We start from the raw sequence: 23939 nt of genomic DNA, 5'->3' as shown, positions 1-23939 counted from the left end.
GTCCTTAAGATTGATTTTTGAAGTATATAAAAATTATTTTAATTATCTGGTTTTGGGCAGAGGATATCATATATACTGCAACATTTTTTTCTAGGCTTCCTATAAAATATAGGCAGTAGCTACTATCAGTTCTAACTGTTAAAAATTTTAATTTTCATAAAATGTTTTAAAATACTCTTGAATTATGCTGTTGTAAATCTGCATTCAGACAATTTATCAAATTCTTAGGACTTTTAATATCACAACACTTAGATTTTTTAAAAAAGTTTTTGAAATGTCAGTTCAGTATGGGAAGTTCATGATTCCACATATTAAAAATTGGCTATGTCATCTTGCATCGAGGCTTTCAAGAGCACAGCACAAACTTATTCATGTTTGTTCTTAGATTTTTCTCTTTGTTCTTAGATTTTCCACACCAAGAATTGGGGAGCATAGTGGTAGCAAAGAGCTGTAGTTTGAATTGCATTAAAAGAATGGAAAACTTTTGGGGAAAGAAGACTAACAAATATATAATTTTGATTTTTTTCAGTTCTTTTCTGAAAATAATTTCTTTAAGCAAAAGAAAACTAATGAAAATTATAATGTAGAAATATTTGTTTATTTAAAAAATTTATGTAAATGCATTTGCTTATTTAGCTTGTCATACTGAGTCATGGTTAATAATAGATTTAACATTGACATGAAATTATTTTAGGAAAAATAGCATTTACATGTAAATTCTCATAATTGAATGATTACAGATTAAAATTCACATACATAATATCAATACCTTGAAAATATTGGATAGAAAGTTAAGACATGAATGAAAGTACTATTCTAGTAGCAGCCACTAGGAGGAGCAAGTAGGTGGGAATTTGAAAGAACTTCTAAAGTATAACAGTACAGGCACCAACCAGAATTTGATAATTCTTACTTTTTGAAATTATATAGTGCTTTTAGAAGTCTTAATATTCTTAACAAAATAATTGATCATCTCATAGTTATAAGCTAATTATTTTAAGTTTGGGGTTTTAAAAGCAATTGTTCATTAGAGTTTATTTGCATGCATTTAAATTTTTTTACGTTACTGTAAATGAAGAACAAGACTATTCATTGTATCAACAAAATATAGTTCTTTTGTAAGCGAAGTTAAGAATAATAGAGCTGAGTATTCTGATTTAGAAAGTCATCATTTTCCTTCTTGTACTTGTAAATAGTTGGCCTTTGTGTTTAGACCAGGAAACAATTTTTAAAATTTTATTACAAAACGATGCATTTGGCAACTAGTAAATTCCCTCTCCCCACCTCAAAAAGAGATCAGTAGATGTTAGGGTTATGTATGTAAATTTAAAAGAAACAAAAGTTACTTTTAAAATTTGTTTCAAGTATTCCAAACAAGTTCAGTGTACCAGCTTTCTGTTTCAGTCAAATAAATCTCTTAAATGTGTAGATGTATGGTTTAAAAAGCAATAAGTATAAGGTCATGTATTTGAATCAAGATATTGATAAGGTCATGTATCTGAAGAGGTGAATGAAATAAATATTATAGTAATAAGTTAAGTTATTTTGATGAAAACATTATACCTGAAGTGATTTCTCCAAAACATTTCAGTGCTACAGAAAAGAAAAAATTAATACATATTGTGATCTATCAAGTACAAATCTTTGGTTCTAATATGTTTTATAATAATATATCATAATGTTGCACTTTAATTTAAATTTTATGATAGTTGTGTGTCTTTAAATATTAATCTGTGGAGGCTTAAAATCTGTATCTGCTTGTTTTGGAATCTCCCATTGATAAAAGAAGCTCATGTGTCTAGCCTTAAAAAAAAATTCTTTGTTAGAAGTTTCCTAGGTATTTATCATAGTGTTTTGTTAAGAGGAAGTAAAATTGAAGCAACTATTTCTCCTTTTATCAAATGATAATATATATTCTCCAGTTAATGCCTGTTACATTTGAATTCTTGAAAAGTGAGAACAAGACAAAAAAGCTTAATATTTTGGCATGCAAATAATTTTGTACTTTTATATTGTTAGAAGAGAAATGACTTTGATTTATCTCTTACAATTCTTTTTTTATATTTTCAGTGTGTATTTATTTACATCTTGTGGATTGAAGTTAATGCAAATGATGTTACTGTAAAATGCAGTTCATTTCACTCACATGCATACAGAGTTTTATCATTTGACTTTCAAACGTGTTGATATATTTAGTCTATTGGAACAGCCTTAGATTTAAGTGTGCTTTAATAGAAAAACTTATACACTTTCCTTTTGAGATATCTAGCTTATAAAACTGCTTAATTAAGTGATTTTAACATTAATAAAGGTAACAAGAGGGACTTGATTTTTACAGCCTTTTTTTTCTTAATACTATATTATTTTAATCTGTTGGAATAAAACTTCATGGTTATTATTGAGAGTTGATGTTGAGATGTAGTAGGGCCTGCTATAGATGGCTAATCTTAATTTTGTAATACTGTGCTTACATATTATCTTAAAAATGTTTGCCTTCTGTGATTATTAAATAATACTAGTAAATTATAAAACAGGGAAAATCAAGATATTGATAGTTTTATAAAATTTTTAGGAATATCCTTGTTCTAGAACTCTTTGAGTTTTTTTTCTTTTTGTTATTCTAATGATGATTGTTGCTATAATAGTTTATTTGATTGATCTCTATACTGAATGTACATATAGTGGCAGTGGTTCATTACTACATATTAACATACCCTGGAAGCATATTGGCTCCCTTTATATTTAATGTTTTGAGCTGTTTTGCGTTGCTGTTTGTGGATATTTTATATCATAGTATCTTCACATTGTGTTTTGGAGTTTCACTTTTAGAATGATCTCCAGGAGCAATTTGAGGTTTCTTCCTTTAGAATCAGTTACCTAAAATAAAAGTTCACTATTTCAAGTAGAATTTTTTTTTTTAAAGCAACTATTGACACTTCTTTGTTTAAAGTTGTGTTCGTGGACACTGTACTAACATGTGACTCTACTGTGGTGTTATGGTATGCACAAACTCACACTGCCTTATGTGATCCTTTTCTAATGTTTTCCTTTTAGTATCTTATAGCTCAATAATACTTAAAATTTGTTGATATACTCTTAGATTGTATTCATTGTCATTATTAGAGCAAGTAGATTTTGGAGGGAAGATTTCATTACTGTAAGCAATTAGATATTTTGTTTTAAGAGGACTTTGCAAAAAAGCTCATAATATTAAGATCATCCTAAATGCTGTTCAATGTAATTTCACTGCATTGTCTCTTCATAGCCATTTTAAAGAGTGCACTTTAATTTACGAGATAAGGATTCATTTTGACCTAATTTAATGGAGGATTGCTGTGTTTTCTGTACAGAGCTACAGATTTTTTTTAAGTTTAATTTCTCAGAGAATCCTTTAAGTATGTTTTGTTACTATTTGCTTTTTCCATCTTATATGTCTATAGTCCATAATTACTCCAAGCTATATACTTAGCTGAATAAAACAGTGGTAGCTTGTCTTCTAAACAATGACAAATTTTAAAAATTATTTATTTAGAACCCCTTTCTTAGTTTCAAGGGCAGTGAACTATGTGAACTTGTTTATAAAGGATTAGTGCCTCCAGGGTTATAAAAAGGTAACACATTTAAACAAATATCATACACAAGATATCGACATACCTTCCTTGGTCAGGCCATTTATGTGGTGAGGATTATGCCCATTGAAAATAGTTTTGGCACGCCATCACTTCAGCAAAAAAGATGCTATCGAACATGCGCACATCCCCCAACAGTCTGCCTTCTGCGATTGCTTTTCACAGTATCCAAAGTGTCCATCTGTCTGCTTGTCTTCAAGTTACCCTCCTTGTTCATATGGGTCCCAGTCTTCTGAGGTTTCCCCTTTCTTTCATTCTCTCTTTTGTTAAACAAAAGAGCTGTAGTTGTCCGCTGTATTTGGAGCACTGTTGACTCTTTCCGACAGTTGATGCATTGAAGCTTTTTACATCTGCTGTTTTCCTGGCTGGACAATGCAGTGCTGTATTCTCTTCTCAGTATCCATATTTCTAGTATTAACACTAAGCTGCAGTGTAAAGCAGCAGAGCTAGAATCTAGTGCTTCGGTTGTGTTGGAAAAGAATAGGATTTACCTCTCTTCTTTCGTTGCTGTGTGGCAGCTGCAGGAAAGATTTTTTTTTGAGCAGTTTCACTGGGGTTTTAGTCTATAATATGAAATCCACGGTTCTTCAGCTGCTGCACAAGCAGGCAGCAGTTTAAATGTGGGCTTGACAGATGCTCTCTCTGACAGAGCAGAATTTAACGTCACTGCTTGGCTGAATCCCACGTGATTGTTTGCATTCATTTTGACTAAAAACCTAAGGTAGAGAGAAGCTTAGAGATTTTACTTCTATGTGATAGATTGTATATATTAATGTAAGTGTAGCATGAGTGAATAATGTGAAAATGAGAAGATTATGAAATGAATGGTTATGATTTTATTTTATTGCAGCTCACCCGCAGGGCCCCCCCCCCAAAAAAAAAAAAAAAGCAGCTAGGGCTTTCTAAACATTTCTGTGTTAGATGGTAGCTTTTATGCTTCTTAAATGCTTTGGGTAGGGCATAAGTAATACAAAGTTTTAAACGTAAATTGATAAAACTTAACCCCTTCAGGACTTTTCTTTCTCTTCAAGCCCCCCACCCCCACCCCCTAACATTGCTCTGAGTTTGCTAATAGGTAGTTAAGATTTAGACTATTTATCTTTCATCTGTAATTTAGACTTTTCTCCTCTGTTTTCTGCAATTGGTATAAATCAGCTGCTGTGGATTGCTTTTAACTATTGAAAGATGTGACATAGCTCACTTCTTTTTTGCTGTGTTTTAAGTGTTTTTTGAAGGCAATAAATTTTGATCACTTTTTAATGTCAACATTTTTAATTTGTTTCTTTTCTTTAAAATTACATTTATCATAGATTCAAACAAATGATATAGTAGTAGAACACATTTGTATAGCATCTTCTTGGTGAATTATGGGATCATTTATTTATTTACTTATTTTTGTGCCAGGAATTGAACCCAAGGGTGCTTAACCACTGAGCCACGTTTCCCAGCCCATTTTAAAATATTTTATTTTGAAAAAAGACAGGGTCTCAATATTGAGGCTGACTTTGAACATGTTGTTATCTTCCTGCCTCAGCCTCCCAAGCCCCTAAAATTACAGGCATGGAGCCACTGTGCCCAGTGAATTATTTTTTTTTCTTAACTATGTTGTCTTATACTGGTATTTCAGGATGGTTTAGTAACTTGTCATGAAGCAGATTTCATAAACATTAGATAATCTGAAAGCCTCCTTAATATGATTAATCTCTTGGACACTTTTGGTATCTTGCTTTTTTTTTTTTTTTTTTCCTGAAAGAGCAATGGGCAATTTTTTGTTTTGTTTTGTTTTTTTTTTAAAGTAGCCTTATCAGTTTTTCCTCTCATATTCTAGGGACTAAGTAATTCCTTGAAATTTATAGTTCGTCCTCAGTAATATCTGTTATTTCAAATGATTGAATAAAGATTTATATTTTCTATAATATTTTAAAAAATTGTCCTCATTTAAAAAAATTTTTTTATGATACTGGAAATTGAACTCAGGGGCACTTGACCACTGAGCCACAACGCCAGCCCCTATTTTTTTTCCTTAGTTATACATGGATACAATGTCTTTATTTCGTTTATTTATTTTTACGTGGTGCTGAGGATCGAGCCTGGTACCTCACAGGTGGAAGGCAAGCGCTCTGCCACTGAGCTACAGTCCCAGCCCTGTCCTTATATTTTTTTTAAAAAAATATTTCTTTAGTTGTAGTTGGACACAATACCTTTATTTTATTTATTTATTTTTATGTGGTCCTGAGGATTGAACCCAGCGCCTCGCTAGGTGCCGTGTCAGTGCTCTACCATGGCCCCAGCCACTGCCCTTATATATATTATTTTTACTAAAAACTAAAAAATAATTTGGTTTTTAGTAATAAAAGTGTGCTAATAAAATGTGCTCTTTAGTTTTAGGAATCATGTGATTTTGTTTCTTAGGCGTATGTCATTTTTCTAAAAATTGTAGAAGGAATTTGATATATATATGTATCTGTATATAGATACACATACATATGTATTACATATATATATATATGTAATCTAAGGACTTTGGTTAATCGAGTTTGAGCGAGAGTACTAAAACTCTTCTTAGCACTTAGTTTTTATCTCCCACCATACTACAATGCATACTACTTCTTTTTTATTAGATAAACTGGAGTAACAGAGCAAAGGTTATGAAACAACCTAAAATAATCTTTTTCCAAAAGTAGAAGTGGATTTTTGTAGATCAGTGTTTAGTAGTGATTTCTTATATAAAATTTGACTGTGAGTTAGTAGGCAGTGGCCATTTATTGTTTACCCAAAGTGAGGTTGTATGCTAACCACTTAAATTGTTACATAAAATGGCTTTTATTTCTCATGATGGTTTCATTATTGTAATATCCATTTCATTATTGTAATACCATTTTAAAAAAACCAGTGGCTAAAGTTGTTAATAGTTAGCTCAAATATCAGCTTATTAGTGATTAAAGAACAAATTGGTTAACTTGAGAGCAAGAGTATCTAAATTTTTATGCTGTATTCTTAATCATTATACTACATGGGCGTTAGAAAAATTGAGAATTTTTTCCCCAACACTGACACAACATACCCAGTTATCATTAATAGAATTATGTGATGTTTATATTTTCACTTTGATCGCCTTTTCAATAAATAAATTTTGATTAACTACTGCATACTAAAATTTCATTTAGGCACAGATTATTAAATGTTGGGTACATGAAGATGATTTAACACATTCCTTATCTTTCTCTAGGAATGGATAAAATAATTATTTTAAAATCCTTTTTTAAAGTAAAATTTTTTGATGCTTAGTAACTGTACATATTTATGGGATACATTGTGACATTTTAACACAGTATATAAAGATCAAATCAGAGTAATTTCCATATTCATCATCTTTGCCAATTTTTTTGATTGAATTTTCTTTGATGTTCCACTGGGTTTTTTGGGTGTGTGTGTGGGCTGAGATACTGGGGATTAAACCCAGGGACAAATAACCACTAAGCTACATGCCCAGCCCTGTTTTTTGTTAAAAAACTAAATTGCTTAGGGCCTCGATAAGTTACTGATACTGGTCTGGAACTTTTGAGTTTAGCCTCTCAGGGCTCTGGCATTACAGGTGTGCACCACCACACCTGGAAATCCTAATTAAGGAGAGCTTCATGTTCATTAATGGTTCCCTCCAGTGTTGGCTTGAGCCCCTTCATTACCAGCAGGCTTTTTTTTTTTTTCAACTATGCTTACCAAGTATTGATATAGCAGGAGACTCCTAAAAATTACTAACAAAAGATGCCTGTGTACTTAGAAGTTTCTTCAGATTTTGAGGTATATATCCACAAACTGTTTCTTAGGTTTAAGTTATGCTGATTAAGAACTTTTCTATAAAGAAAAAGAGAGCAGAGCTGGGTCCATGCCTGTAATCCCAGCAGCTTGGGAGGCTGAGGCAAGAGGATTACAAGTTCAAAGCCAGCCTCTGCAATGGTGAGGTGCTAAGCAACTTAGTGAGACCTTGTCTTTAAAGAAAATACAGAATTGGGCTGAGGATGTGGCTCAGTGGACAAGTGCCCTTCAGTTCAATCCCCAGAATCAAAAAAAGAAAGAGGAACTGGGGCTATACCTGGGTTCAGTCCCCAGCACCACAACAGCAACAACAAAACAAAATACCAAAAAGAAAAACAGCAGATGTGACATTAAAAGTTCCTAGTTTTTTTTTTTTTTTTTCTTTTTTCGTAGCATCCTACATGTTTCCAGTCAAGAGAAAAGTAAAAATCTTATGACAGGCAAGTTGTACAAGTTCTTCCTTTAGTTTCTTTTCATATCTGAATTCTACAGTTAATCTAAGACAGTAAATGTGGCAGGTTTCTTTGTGAGACTCAGCAAACTGGCAGCTACTTTTACAGTTATAAAATGACTTATAATTATTATTTGCTTAGATTTACTTTTAATATCAGGGATGATAGCCAGTTAGGTGTCCATTACTGTGTGCATTCTGGCCATAAATGTCCATCTGGTTTTAGCATTTCCCTTACCTTGTCTAGAAGAGCCCTCAAGAAGCTAGAATTTAAAGATGGGATTAGGGATGCCTCCTGATTCCTAGTTTTTACTGGGTAGAGGAAATAATTATTCTTTTGTTTTATGCAGTTAATATTTTCAAATGATTAATACATAGTAAATCAGATGTAAACCTGCTGTGCAAATTGCTCACTATCTGATAGTAATTCATGGAGTTTTATTATCTATTTATATTTGTATATAAGTTTAAGTCATGTCCTTGGTTGAAAAAAGATTTAGAGAAAATTTTTAAATTTTATAGGATGAGACCACTTAAAATAGTGAGAAATTATCTTTGAGTAATATGAGAAGGGAGGCATAAATCTACTCTTTACTACATTTGTCTACATTTCTGTTTATGCTTTAGTATGAGTAGTTGGCCTCTAAAATGAAAGTATTTAATTTCGGCTGATGCTGATCAGAAGAACTAGCTGTCTTTTTTTTTCAGTACTGGACAGGAATGAGTCATAATTTTCACTGCACAACTCTGAAAACTGCCATTTCAGAGTGTTATCTAAAGGCCACTTTTAGTTTCATTGGGGTCCCTCAGCAATTTTGCATAGTAATATTAGAGTTTATACCTCTTGATTATTTTAAAATCTGATGCATTGTATTCCATTCTGTAAAAAAAAATAGACAAAAGACTTATTTTTGCTTATTGTTAGTAAATGGTATTCCCTTTTTGTAGAAAAAAATAGTGTTTATTTAAAAGTTAGAATTATCCTCTGAAGTATATAGATGATCCATAATTCAGCTTTATTCTTTGAGTTCACAAAGCAGGAATTACCCTGAGAGCAAATTAGCAATCTCAGAATGACCACAAGTGTCAGTGTTTGCCTGCCTTATTTTTCTCCTTCCATTTTCACCAAGTGTGCAGCCAGATACTCATATTGTTTAAAAATTTCTTTTGACTTGAGAGCAAAGTTAAATTGATGTGTCATTTTTAGAACTATATAGATGTCTTTATCTGTTTTAATTCTTACAAACTATCAGTGATCCTAAGGGAAAATATAAACATTTAAAATCAGTAGTGATATGGCAAGTGCTATTGGTTTCTTAGACACCTAGCAGTTTCAGCCAGGAATAGTACCTTTAGAGCTCTGGTTCTCAATGGGCACAGTACTGGGGACAGTATTGCTTGCTCTCTAAAGGTTCTGGAGAGCATTTAGTGGTAGGGCTAAGATAAGTAGTAGACCTGCAGTGTGTGAGACAATTTCTGTAAACAGCAAAGGATATTACTGTGTTCTGTAGGACTTCTGAGTGTCCCATTGATTAAAGATCTTTTTTTTTTTTTGTAATTAAATGAATCTAAAACATTGGCTTATAAAGTATATTTTTTAGTTTTAATATGCACTGAATTTTCTAAGAATGTAACTACAATGTATATCAAAGGAAGCTTGTACTTTACTTTGTACTGAACTTTGCAGGTAATTCACCATTTTAGAAATTCATGTTGCTTATGGCATTGATGTTTACAGTAATTAAATCTGTCAGTATAATTGTTGCATTTATTGTGATTTTATTGGTAGGTATCAGAATCTGGATAGCCATGTCTGGTGTAATGTCTGACAATTCCATGTTGAAATAGGTATTTTTATCAGTTCACAGATTTACTTGTAGATGTGTCAAAGATCTGATTTTTAAAACTAAAATATTTATTTATTCTAATTTGTTATACACGATGGCGGAATGTAGTTCATTTCATATTAGACATACAGAGCACAATTTTTCAAGTCACTGATTGTACACAAAGTATTTTCACACCATTTGTGTCTTCATACCATGTACTTAGGACACCATTCATGTCTTCATACATGTACTTAGGGTAATGATGTCTAACTCATTCCACCATCATTCCTACCCCTTGTCTCCACCCTTACCCTTCCCCCCATCATCATTTTGAGTCAGCATCCTCATATCAAAGAAAACATTTGGCTTTTGGTTTTTTGCGATTGGCTTACTTCACTTAGCATTATATTATCCAGTGCCATCCATTTACCTGCAAATGCCATGATTTTTTTTTCTCTTTTAATGCTGAGTAATGTTCCATTATGTGTATATAACAAAGTTTCCCTAACCATTCATCTACTGAAGGGCATCTGGGTTGGTTCCACAATTTACGTAATGTGAATTGTGCTACTATAAACATTGATATGGCTATGTCTCTGTAGTATGCTGTTTTTAAGTCCTTTGGGTATAAACCAAGGAGTGGGGTAGCTGGGCCAAATAGTGGTTGCATTCCAAGTTTTCCAAGGAATCTCCATACTGCTTTTTGTATTGACTGCACCAATTTGCAGTCCCACCAGCAATGTATGAGTGTGCCTTTCCCCCCACATCCTCGCCAACACTTATTGTTGTTTGTCTTCATAATAGCTGCCATTCTGACTGGAGTGAGATGAAATCTTAGAGTAGTTTTGATTTGCGTTTCTCTAATTGCTAGAGATGTGGAACATTTTTTCATATATTTGCTGATTGATTGTATATTCTGTTCTGAGAATTGTTTGTTCAGTTACTTGGCCCATTTATTGATTGGGTTATTTGGGTTTTTGGTGTTAAGGTTTTTGAGTGCTTTATATATCATAGAAATTAGTGCTCTGTCTGATTTGCTTGTGGTAACGATTTGCTTCCATTCTATGGGCTCTCTGTTCACCTCACTGATTGTTTCTTTTTTCTGAGAAGAGGCTTTTTAATTTGAATTCATCCCATTTATTGATACTTCGTTTTAATTCTTGCCCTATAGGAGTCTTACTAAGGAAGTTGGGGCCTAATCGGACATAATAGACATTTGGGCCAACTTTTTCTTTCACCTTTCTTTTAAGTGCAAGGTATCTGGTTTAATTCCTAGGTCCTTGATCGACTTTGAGTTGAGTTTTGTGCATGGTGAGAGATAGAGGTTTAATTTCATTTTATTACATGTGGATTTCCAGTTTTCCCGGCATTTTTTGTTGTAGAGGCTAATTTTTCTCCAATTATATTTTTGGTGCCTTGGTCTAATATAAGGTAACTGTAGCTATGTGGGTTAGTCTCTGTGTCCTCTATTCTATACCATTGGTCTACAGGTATATTTTGGTGCCAGTACCATGCTGTTTTTGTTATTATTGCTCTGTAGTATAGTTTGAGGTCTGGTATAGTGATGCCACCAACTTCACTCTTCTTGCTAAGGATTGCTTTGGCTATTCTGGGTCTCTTATTTTTACAGATGAATTTCATGACTGCTTTTTCTATTTCTATGAGGAATGTCATTGGGATTTTGATTGGGATTGATTGAATCTGTATAGTGCTTTTGGTAGTATGGTCATTTAGACAATATCAGTTCTGCCTGTCCAAGAACAAGGTAGATCTTTCCATCTTTAAGGTCTTCTTTAATTTCTTTCTTTAGTGTGCTGTGGTTTTCATTGTAGAGGTCTTTCACCTCTTTTGTTGATTCCCAAGTATTTTATTTTATTTTATTTTTTTGAGGCTATTGTAAATGGGGTGGTTTTCCTAGTTTCTCTTTCAGAGGATTTGTCACTGATGTACAGACATGCTTTTGATTTATGGGTGTTGGTTTTATATCCACCTACTTTGCTGAATTCATTTATTAGTTCTAGGAGATTTCTGGTGGAATGTTTGGGTCTTCTAGGTATAGAATCATATCGTCTGCAAATAGGGATAATTTGAGTTCTTCTTTTCCTATGTGTATCCCTTTAATTTCTTTCATCTGTCTGATTGCTCTGGCTAGAGTTTCAAGAACTATGTTTAATAGAAGTGGTGAAAGAGGGCATTCCTGCCTTATTCCAGGTTTTAGAGGGAATGCTTTCAATTTTTCTCTATTTAGAATGATGTTGGCCTGGGGCTTAGCATAGATAGCCTTTATAATGTTGAGATATGTTCCTGATATCCCTATTATTTCTAAGGTTTTGAACATGAAGGACTGATGTATTTTGTTGAATGCTTTTCTACATCTGTTGAGATGATCATATGATTCTTATCTTTTAAGTCTATTGATGTGATGAATTATATTTATTGATTTCCATGTGTTGAACCAACCTAGTAGCATCCCTGGGATGAATCCCACTTGATAATGCTGCACTATCTTTTTGATATGTTTTTGTATTCAATTTGCTAGGATTTTATTGAGAACGTTTGCATCTATGTTCATTAGAGATATTGTTCTGCAGTTTTCTTTCTTCGATTTATCTTTGCCTGGTTTTGGAATCAGGGTGATATTGGTCTCATAGAATGTGTTTGAAGTGTTCTCTCTTTCTATTTCATGAAATAGTTTAAGAAGTATTGGTATTAGTTCTTCTTTAAAGGTCTTGTTGAATTCAGCTGTGTATCCATCGGGTCCTGGGCTTTTTTCTTGGTTGGTAGGATTCTGATGCCTCTATTTCCTTGCTTAAAATTTATCTGTTTAAATTGTGTATATCATCCTGATGTAGTTTGGGCAGATCATATATATCTAGAAATTTGTCTATGCCTTTGATATTTTCTATTTTATTGGAGTACAAATTTTCAAAATAATTTCTAATTATCTTGTGTATTTCTGTAGTGTCTAATGTAATATTTCCTTTTTCATCACATATTTTAGTAATTTGAATGTTCTCTCTCCTCTTCATTAGCATAACTAAGGGTCTCTCAATTTTATTTATTCAAAGAACCACCTTTTTGTTCTGTCAACTTTTTCAGTTTTTTTCTTTTGTTTTAATTTCATTGATTTCAGCTCTGGTTTTAATTATTTTCTGTCTTCTACTGCTTTGGGGTTTGACTTGTTCTATTTCTAGGGCTTTGAGATGTAATATTAGGTCATTTATTTGACTTATTCTTCTTTTAAGGAATGAACTCCATGCAATGAACTTTCTTCTTAGAACTGCCTTCATAGTGTCCCAGAGATTTTAATATGTTGTATTAGTGTTCTCATTTAAACTCCTTGATATCTTTTGCAACCCATTGTTCATTCAATACCATATTATTTAGTCTCCAGATTTTGGAGTATCTTTTATTTTGTCATTGATATTTTTAATTTCATTCCACTGTAATCCAATAGAATGTAGGGTAGTATCTCTACTTTTTTGTATTTACTAAGATTTACATTGTGGCATAATATATGGTCTGTTTATAATTCATGTGATGCTGAGAAGAAAGTGTATTTGCTTTTTGATGGATAATATACTCGATACATGTCAGTTAAGTCTTAAGTCATTGATTTTATCATTGCATTCTGCTGGGAGCCACAGCCAATTAATATGATGCATGGCATTTTTGATTGAAAGGTGATGCCAGCTAGCCATTGAGATGATACGATTATGTTAAAAAGTACATTCATATGGATACCGGACTCCTGCTGCGGGACTCCTGGAGAGTTCCCATTGGTTGGGAAAGTGCAGTAGGAGGGAATTCCGGGGAGGCGCTTGCGCTAGAGTTCCGGGAAGGAACCAGCAGAACGCCGCGTGGGTGGATCGGGAAGCTTCCCGGGCGGTCGTGTTATTGGCGGTTCTTTCAAATAAAGTTTGTTCCTGTTTGAGTGGCTCGTGATCTTGTGCCCAGCCAGACAGCGGCAACTGGTGGCCCTGTACGGGGAGCGCCTGAAGCTTGGAGGTGAGTAAAATTGCTCGCCCCTGAGGGAAGGCGACAGAATGGGTGACCATTTCAAAAAACAATGTGTTCTTCTTTTGATTTATTTTGTTTTTGTTTCAAGCTGCCTATCCCTAGAATTTTCTCAGGCAAACTGGGAAAAATGGTTGGCTCAAGGCTTGAAGTTGTTTGGCCCGGAGAAAGAGAAAATTGATACAACTATTCTTTGCTCCGTTTTTGTTTCATTCTGTTTCGGGTTTGTTTTATGCTACCTAACTGGGTTGCGTTACCTTTATAGTAGATTAGAAACTAGTAAAAAACAAACCGAAAAACTGTTAAGTAAATTGTTAGAGGTCCAAACTGTGGTAGAAAACATGTCAGGTCAAGCAAAAGAGAAGGTCTCTCCAGCTAGTCAGACAGAGGAAAATTTGAAGAAAGAAAGCTTAGAGGAAAAACGACCATCAGTTGGGGAGTTACAACAGGAGGCTGCTACTAACTCCGTTCTATCACCAGAGGGCGTAAGAGCTGAGCGGCCCTCAATTCCTGTAGTTAATGCACAAAATCCTAAGGCAAGATCCCAAAGACTAGCATGCCCTGTACTTGAGCAGGCAGGAGGGCAACGAATTCATCGCGCTCTAGATTTCAAAACAGTAAAGCAATTAAAAGAGGCTGTAACAACCTATGGCCCGCAAGCACCCTTCACCATAAGCATGGTTGAATCTATTACCAACTTAGACATGACACCAGCAGATTGGGCTAACATGTGTCGATCTGTGCTAAATGGAGGACAATATTTGTTATGGAAGGTTGCCAATGAGGAATTCTGCATGGAGACAGCTAGGCGAAATACAGCAGCCGGTTACCCTCAAAGAAATCTGGAGATGTTGTTAGGAAAGGGACCTTATGAGGGTCAACGGCAACAAATTGAATATGATCCTGGTGTATACGCACAAATTGCTGCAGATGCAGTTAGGGCATGGAAAACTTTACAGGGGCATGGAGATTTACAAGGACAGTTATCTAAGGTAATACAAGGAACTAACGAACCTTACGCTGAATTTGTAGATAGGCTTATTCAGACAGCTTCTAGGATATTTGGAGATGTAGAACAAGCAATGCCATTTATAAAACAACTGGCTTATGACCAAGCAAATCGTTGCTGCAGAGAGGTCATTAGACCATGGAAACATGAAGATTTAAACACATATATTAAATTATGTAGAGACATTAATGAACAAGGACAAGTCTTAGCAGCAGTACAACAGGCTTTAGATGCCAGGCCAAAAACATGCTACAATTGTGATCAGACAGGACATTTTAAAAGGAATTGTCCCATAGGAGGAGGGTTTAACAAAGCTAGGTATCAAAGAAATAGAATACCAGGTATTTGCCCACGATGCCGTAGAGGGAGACATTGGGCTAATGAATGCCGTTCTCAAACTACCATAGAGGGCACTCCGTTATCAAAAAACGGACAAGGATCAAGTGTTTACCCACGATATCGTGGAGAAAGGCATCAGGCTCCATTGCCAAAAAACGGACTGGAGGGCCCAATGCTCCGGGGCCCAAAACCACAAATATACGGGGCAATGGAGGAACCCAACAGCACCATCAAGGTAGTGCCCAGGACACATTATCCATTAAATCCCTCATCAGACAAACTAGAGGGAGCGCAGGGCTGGACATCTGCGCCTCCGCAAGAGCAGTACTAACTCCAGAGATGGGAATTCAAATTATTCCCACAGGAGTAAAAGGACCTCTTCCCCAAGGAACGGTAGGCTTATTATTGGGACGCAGTTCTTCCACACTAAAAGGACTTATGATAAGTCCCGGGGTAATTGATCCCGATTATGAAGGTGAAATAAAAATTATAGCTAGTTCTCCAAGAGGCATATCAGTTATCTCACCAGGGGATAGAATAGCACAGTTACTAATAATACCCAGCCTACATGATAAATTTTCTAGTCGTACTGTAGAAAGAGGTACCAGGGGATTGGGCTCCACAGGTGTAGATTGGGCTATGCTGTCTTTAAATTTAGATTCTCGCCCCATGCTAAAACTAAATATTCAAGGATACGACTTTAATGGGCTACTGGACACAGGTGCAGACCTTAGCATCATATCTAGTCAGGAATGGCCAAAACATTGGCCATTACAACAAGCCACTCAAACGCTTCGAGGCCTAGGAGTGGCTACTAATCCCCATAGAAGTGCAATGGTATTAGATTGGAAGGATCCTGAAGGATGTGAGGGAACTATACAGCCATATGTATTGGATCATCTTCCTATAAATTTATGGGGACGAGATGTCCTAGATCAATTAGGTTTAACGTTAACAAATAACATCAATCCTAATGCGCCCACTACTAGGGCTAAACAAGGTTTTAAAAAAGAAAAAAGATTAGGAAAACAAGGACAAAATATAGCAGCACCAATTCAAATAGATCAAGGAACAGACAGACATGGGTTGGATTTTCAGAAAGGGCCACTGAGACAATAAAAATTACTTGGAAATCAGAAAGACCAGTGTGGGTTCCTCAGTGGCCCCTGACTAAAGAAAAGATACAAGTAGCCCATGATCTGGTTAAACAACAATTAGCGAAAGGACATATACAACCTTCCATATCTCCCCATAATACTCCCATTTTTGTTATTAAAAAGAAATCTGGTAAATGGAGATTATTACAAGATTTAAGAGCCATTAATAATGAGATGGTTATTATGGGACCTGCTCAATCAGGGATTCCCCAATTGTCTGCTTTACCAAAAACCTGGTATGTTTTAGCTATAGATATTAAAGATTGTTTTTTTTCAATTCCTATTCATCCTGAGGATAGTCCACATTTTGCATTTACTATCCCTGCACTAAATCATGAAGGTCCTGATCAGAGATATGAATGGAAAGTACTCCCTCAGGGGATGGCTAATAGTCCAACTATGTGTCAAATTTATGTTAACAAAGCAATCCAACCACTTAGAAATCAAAATCCTGAACTACAAATATTTCACTATATGGATGATGTATTATTGGCACATAAAGATAAAAACATATTGCTGGAATGTTATGCCACACTTACAAACTTATTAAAAAATTATAATCTAGAGATAGCAATAGATAAAGTACAATTAAATCTTCCAATTAATTATCTAGGAGTCCTGTTATCCTCAACCATGGTCCGTCCACCAAAAATTCAAATACGAGTAGATCAACTCAAATCACTTAATGACTTTCAAAAGTTATTGGGAGACATAAATTGGATAAGGCCTTATCTAGGCATACCAACAGGAGAGCTAGGACCTTTATTTGATATCCTAAAAGGTCCATCAGATCCAAATTCACCCCGCATGCTAACGCCTGAAGCAAGAAAGGCATTAAAAATCATTGAAACATATATGGAAAATATGCACTTGGATAGAATTGATATAAGTTTGCCTTTATTATTTATTGTACTACCAACAAAAAATATTCCTACAGGAGTATTTTGGCAAGAAGGTCCATTATTGTGGATACATTTATCTTATTCTCCTAATACTATTCTTACTAGATATCCTGAGGCTGTAGGACAATTAATACTCAAAGGAATAAAAGCAGCAAAGGGAGTGTTTGGGATTTCTCCCAATAAAATTATTACTCCATATACTATGGATCAAATTGATGAGTTAGCCAATGAGTTAAATACTTGGGCAATAATCATGTGTAAATCTAATGTTTCATTTGATAATCACTTGCCATCTAATCCTTTGTTGTCTTTTTGGTCTAAGCATCCTGTAGTTTTTCCAAAAATGACAAGAAAGACCCCTATCATGAATGCTCCAAATATATTCACTGATGGATCAAATAATGGTACAGCAGCAGTAGTTACCCCTGATCAAACTTTTACATTTTTAGTACCCAAACAATCAGCTCAAAAGGTAGAGCTTAATGCAGTATTACAAGCTTTTATGATGTTTAAAGATTCTGTATTTAATTTATTTTCTGATAGTCAATATGTAGTTAATGCTATAGTATCCCTTGAAGATGCAGGTAGGATTTCCCCTTCTTCTACTGTTTTCTCTTTGTTTTCCACTATACAAAGTCTAATCTGGGACAGAAAAGATCCATTCTTTATAGGACATATCAGGGCACATACAGGATTGCCTGGAGCCCTTAGTTTAGGCAATGAATTAGCAGATAAATCTACACATGACATACATATTTTCTCCACAATAGAAGAAGCTATAAATTTTCATAAAAGGTTTCATGTCAATGCTAATACTTTACAAAAACGTTTTAAAATAACTAAAGAACAAGCCAGACATATAATAAAACAATGTCAAAATTGTGTGACATTTTTACCACAAGTTAATCTTGGAGTCAATCCTAGAGGACTGATACCTAACCATATTTGGCAGATGGACGTCACACACTTGCCAGAATTTGGAAAATTAAAATATTTGCATGTTACAGTTGATACTTCTTCTGGATTTTTGATGGGCTCCCTTCATGCCGGAGAAAAAACTAAAGATGTTATAGCTCATTGCTTACAAAATTTTGCCACTGTGGGCGTTCCAAAACAGTTAAAAACAGATAACGGTCCCGGTTATGCTTCTACCTCTTTTAAACAATTCTGCTCATCATTTGGCATTACTCACATAACAGGAATTCCATACAATCCACAGGGACAAGGCATAGTTGAAAGAGCTCATCAAACTATTAAAATGTACTTATTAAAACAAAAGGAGGGAATTGGAAAGGGGTATATATCCCCCAAAGATAAACTTAAAATAACCCTCTTTACTCTAAACTTTTTAAATTTGGATTCATCAGGACTTAGTGCTGCGGAAAGGCATATGTATCCAAAAAATGTGCATAAGCCTAAAGTTCTTTGGAAAGATATTCTAACAGGACAATGGAAAGGTCCTGACCCAGTAATTGTCTGGAGTCGGGGCTCTGTTTGCGTGTTTCCACAGGGAGAACAGCAGCCGATTTGGATTCCAGAAAGACTAACTAAAACGATTTCTACAGATCAAAAAGAAGATAATTTGACTCAAATCCATAACAGCTGATATCCAGAACTCCAGCTTGGCCATTCTTACATCTGCGACTGATTAACCAGGATGCTTTTTTCAATATCTATTTTATTATTGCATTTTTCCATATCATAGGTTCTATTTTATTTTTGAGCTCATACAGACCTAGGTTGATGTTTTTCTGATCAGTTTTATTTTTTAACTGTGGAGTTTTTAACATTGCAATGGAGATTTCACCTAGGCGAAACTACAAGGCCTTTACTATTGTCTTATGTGTTGTATGTTATATGTGCACACTTCTGTTTTGTGTTATGTGTCTATATGTGCGTATGTCCATAGATCATATATGAGGAGTGCTCAAAAAAAAAAAAAAAAAAAAATGGATCCAAGTACTTTTTATTATTCACGTAATTTTAATGGTTTAATTTAAATTGGGTAAACAGCTGTTAAAAATTATTTTAATATGTGTACAAATAAGCAGGTTAACAAATCTGTTTGTTTATTTTCATCTTTCCTTTTCATTATATTTAATAATTCTGTTCAAGATAATGTAAATTGTTCTAAAAAAAAAAAAAAAAAAAATGTTTTCTTAGTACCTGTTAAAATGTTACATTTTTTTTTTTTTCTTTTTCTCTTTAACATCATTGTCAGAATTCTTATTTTTCATCCCAGTGCCGGTGAAGACAAAGATGAAACCAAACTACAACTTCTTCGATAATTATCACAACAAACTGTATAAACTGATACATCAATGATCTTGGGAGGAAATGGACATATTGATAGATTCCTCCACTTTGAACTGCTTACAAAACTTGCCTGGACTATGTATCACTTGTATGCACTGTGATCTATCTGTTGATACAACAAATTATGGTAATGCTGGCGTATCTTTGCTGATGTGTCACCAGTGATGCAATTTTCCCTAGGAGTCGTCAATTGATTTGGTGTTGTGGCATTTCTGTATCCTCCTCCCTTCTACTAGTGATGGTCTAATTTTGGGGGCCAACAGAGGTGAGGCAAAGAACCTCACCCCCCCACTGGCACCAAGGCCAAATCTGGGGGCCAACAGAGGTGAGGCAAAGAACCTCACCCCCCCACTGGTGCATAGGCCTATCCACAAGTATGGCTATATGCTGGATCGGTAGTCAGTGACGGGTATGATCCAATTGCAATGGTATCAACCTAAGACAGGAGGCTGACGCCTAAAGGTCAGTTTTCCAATGACGGGTAAGAACCATATGTTGAATTGGACAAACCTAACAGGCACGGTCCCTAGCCACATTACTTGTTGCTTAATTAAACAGAAAGGGGGAGATGCTGGGAGCCACAGCCAATTAATATGATGCATGGCATTTTTGATTGAAAGGTGATGCCAGCTAGCCATTGAGATGATACGATTATGTTAAAAAGTACATTCATATGGATACCGGACTCCTGCTGCGGGACTCCTGGAGAGTTCCCATTGGTTGGGAAAGTGCAGTAGGAGGGAATTCCGGGGAGGCGCTTGCGCTAGAGTTCCGGGAAGGAACCAGCAGAACGCCGCGTGGGTGGATCGGGAAGCTTCCCGGGCGGTCGTGTTATTGGCGGTTCTTTCAAATAAAGTTTGTTCCTGTTTGAGTGGCTCGTGATCTTGTGCCCAGCCAGACAGCGGCAGCATTCTGTGCCTTTTTTTTGTTTGTTTATCTTTTGTTTGAAAGGTCTATTCAGTGGTGAAAGAGGTTTGTTAAAGTCACCCAAGTTTATTGTGTTATGGTCTATTTGACTCATGAACTTGAGAAGAGTTTGATTGATGAACATAGAAGCTCCATTACATTTGGGGCTCATATATTTATAACTGTTATTTCTTGTTGATGCATGGGTCCCTTGAGCAGTATGAAATGTTTATCTTTATCCCTTTTGATTTACTTTGGCTTGAAGTGTACTTTATTTGATAGTTTAGAAACCCCTGCTTGTTTATGTAGACCATGTGAATGGCATATTTTATTCCAGCCTTTCACCTTCTGTCTGTGGGCATCTTTTCCTGAGATGAGTCTCTTGGAAGCAGCATATTGTTGGGTCTTTTTAAAAAATCCAATCTACCAGCCTATGTCTTTTGATTGGTGAATTTAGGCCATTAATATTTAGGGTTATTATTGAGACATGATTTGTATTAACAGTTATTTTTGGTATTTAGCCTGAATTGGTTTCTCCTTTGGTTGGCTTTTCCTTTATTGTAGTTCTTCCCTTTGCAGATTTTCATTTCCTCCTTGTGGAATATTTTGCCAAAAATTTCTGTAGTACCAGCTTTCTTGCTATAAATTCTTTTAGCTTTGTTTATCATGGAAGGTTTTTATTTCATTGTCAAATTTGAAGCTTAATTTTGCTGGATATAAGATTCTTGGTTGGCATCCATTATCTTTTAGTGCTTGGTATATGTTGTTCCAGGATCTTCTAATTTTTAGTCTGGGTTGAAAAATCTGCTGAGATCCAAATTGGTCTTTCCTTATAGGTAATCTGATTTTTCTCTCTTGTGGCATTTAAAATTCTATCCCTATTCTGTAGATCTGTTGTAATTTTGTACATTTGATGTCCTATAGGCCTCTTGTATTTCATTTTCCAACTTATTCTTCATGCTTGGGAAATTTTCTGATATGATTTTATTGAAGAGATTGTTCATTCCTTTGGTTTGAATCTCTGAACCTTCCTCTATCCCAATAAATCTTAAATTTGGTCTTTTGATGGTATCCCATATTTCTTGCATATTCCGTTCATGGTTTCTTACCATCTTCACTGTGAGGTCAACTTTATTTTCAAGACTATATATTTTGTCTTCATTGTCTGAGGTCTTGTTTTTTAAGTGATCTAGTCTGTTGGTGATGCTGTCTATTGAGTTTTTTTATATAACTTAGTGTTTCTTTATTTCAAGGATTTATGTCCCACCCTCCAACCCCCTTTCTCTCTCTCTTTCTTGAAGTGATCTCTTGCAACTTGTATTTGCTCTCTTATCTCTTTGTTGGTGTGATTGATGGTTGCCTGTATTTGTATTCTTATCTCTTTGTACATCTGACTTAGTGACACATGTAAAAACTGTTCTTAGCATGCCAAGGATTTTAGAATATGTTTAGTGAATCTGTGGAGATAAGATTTTCATGATCCCTCTATAATCTTTAAACAATTTTTACACTTCTCTTTCTTTTTGTATGATTCATTTATAATTGAACCAGTTCAGTTTTAATCCAGGAAGGCATTTTGAATGATGGATTTAAAACTGCTATTAATTTAAGTTTTTAATCAATGAATGTCTTACTTCTTTGTAATGTTACCCACTAGCAGTATGTGTTCCAATTTTGTCTGTAACTATGAAGAAAATGAATATAATATTCCAAGGGCAAAGTTTTAATTACTATGAATAGATTTGGATCAAGTAGATTGATGTAGATTAAGAAAAGCTCTCAGTTCTTCACCATGAATCTGATATAAACTTTGGGTTTTTCATATATAACTTATTATGTTGAGGGCATTTCCTTGTATTCTTATTTCTTGAGTTATTGTTACTGTTGTTTAATCTGTCAAGTGTGTTGAATGTTGTAATTTCTACCATTGGTGTGGTGGTATTTTTTTCCTGTTTATTTTGTTAATGTGTTATGTTGATTGGTTTTTATACGTTAAAACATCCTTGCATTCCAGCAATCAATCTAGTTGGTCATAATGTATAATTTTAATATGGTGCTGACTTTTTTTTTTGTTTGTTAGTTCTTTGGGTATTCCTGTATAGAGAATGTTTCTTTTTTTCTTTTAATATGTATTTATGTATGTGTGTGTTTATATATATATATATACACACACACACGTACATACATACATATATACACACACATACATTTAGTTGTAGATGGACACAGTACCTTTATTTTATTTGTTTCTGTTTTTTTTAAAAAAAAAAACAACAAAAAAACAAAAAAAACGTGGTGCTGGGGATTGAACCCAATGCCTTGCAAATGCTAGGCAAGTGCTGTACCATTAAGCCACCATCCTGGCCCCCAGAGAATGTTTCTTTTTGGAAAGATGGTTGACCAGTTATTAGTCCCACTTTGCTTTGGGCACGGAATTGAACATACACATGCACAAATAGACTTATGACAAATGACTACCCCCCTTCCATTTAAATATTTCTTCATCTGTTTATTCATTTATTACTAATATCTTCCACTAGATTGTAATTCCTACGATGGCAGGAACAATCTTGCTCTTGTTTATACTGCCGCTTTCCTAGTTTTGTTGCCGAAAACTTGGTCCTTGTCTGTGATGCCAATCCAATAATGAGGACATGGTTTTGAGAAAAAGGAAAAAGAAGGTTTTACTGCTTTGCTAGCAAATGAGAAACACAGGGAACTCTTGTCCCAAAGACTTGTGATTCTGCCCATCAGCAGGAACCAGGGGACTTTTAAGAGGTGACTCAAAGACCACATTCCACATGTTCTCTGTCTGGAGTTGTAATTCACTTGTAAAAGTGGGAGGTAGTCATTTCTGAGATTTTCCGGTACCATCCTCAAAGTCTGAATTATTTCCTTTCTATGGTGGGTATGTACTCAGGGACAGATGACTCTGTCTAGGATGGGGAAGAAAGATAATTCTGTTTCCCCTGAGATTTTGGAGGGGGAGAGATTAGGGAGGAGCAGAGAGAGAGAGGAAGAGAAAGAAACATGTCTATTTTAAAAATAAGTTACAGTGGCAGAGCTGTAAGGATTATATTCAGAGCTTAAAGTGGACCAGTTTCCTATTTGACACTGGGATATTCTTGAATGAATGAATGTTTTGTATTCTCTTGAAAATCCTGCATGATGGTTATTTCTGTCTTTGTTTAGTGGATAAAAGTATTTTATTTTAAGTAATGATGGTGAATCAGTGATTCTAAGACAAATATATGTATCTCCTATGTCCAGGCATTGGAGGTTCTACACCAGACATTGGAGACATAACAGTCCCTAACCTCAAGTAATTGCAGTCTGATTGTGGGAAACACAAACAAATAGATGATTACATGGCATAGTGAGTTGTTATGGTCTGAATGTCTCCTAAAATTTACCTGTTGGAACTTAATCCCCTAATCCCCGTTGTGGTGGTATTAAATCATATGCATTTTGGATAATGATTAAATCATGAAGGCTTCAGGTTTATGAAATGATTAGTACCTTACAAAAGGTTTGGAGGGAAGTAGCTCAAGTCCTTGTGTGTAGTTTT

General features: G+C 34.8%; 1 protein-coding gene across 1 annotated transcript in view; it reads left to right on the top strand.

Moving 5' to 3' along the window:
* Cdc73 (cell division cycle 73) overlaps positions 1–23939 on the top strand; it is a 123594-nt gene that overhangs the window by 60932 nt on the left and 38723 nt on the right. The window lies entirely within an intron of this gene.

This window comes from Callospermophilus lateralis, chromosome 13, assembly GCF_048772815.1.
Source record: "Callospermophilus lateralis isolate mCalLat2 chromosome 13, mCalLat2.hap1, whole genome shotgun sequence".
In the NCBI taxonomy this organism is placed as follows: domain Eukaryota; kingdom Metazoa; phylum Chordata; class Mammalia; order Rodentia; family Sciuridae; genus Callospermophilus; species Callospermophilus lateralis.
Note: the sequence above shows the minus strand (reverse complement) of the source record. Positions and strands in the feature narration are given on the sequence as shown.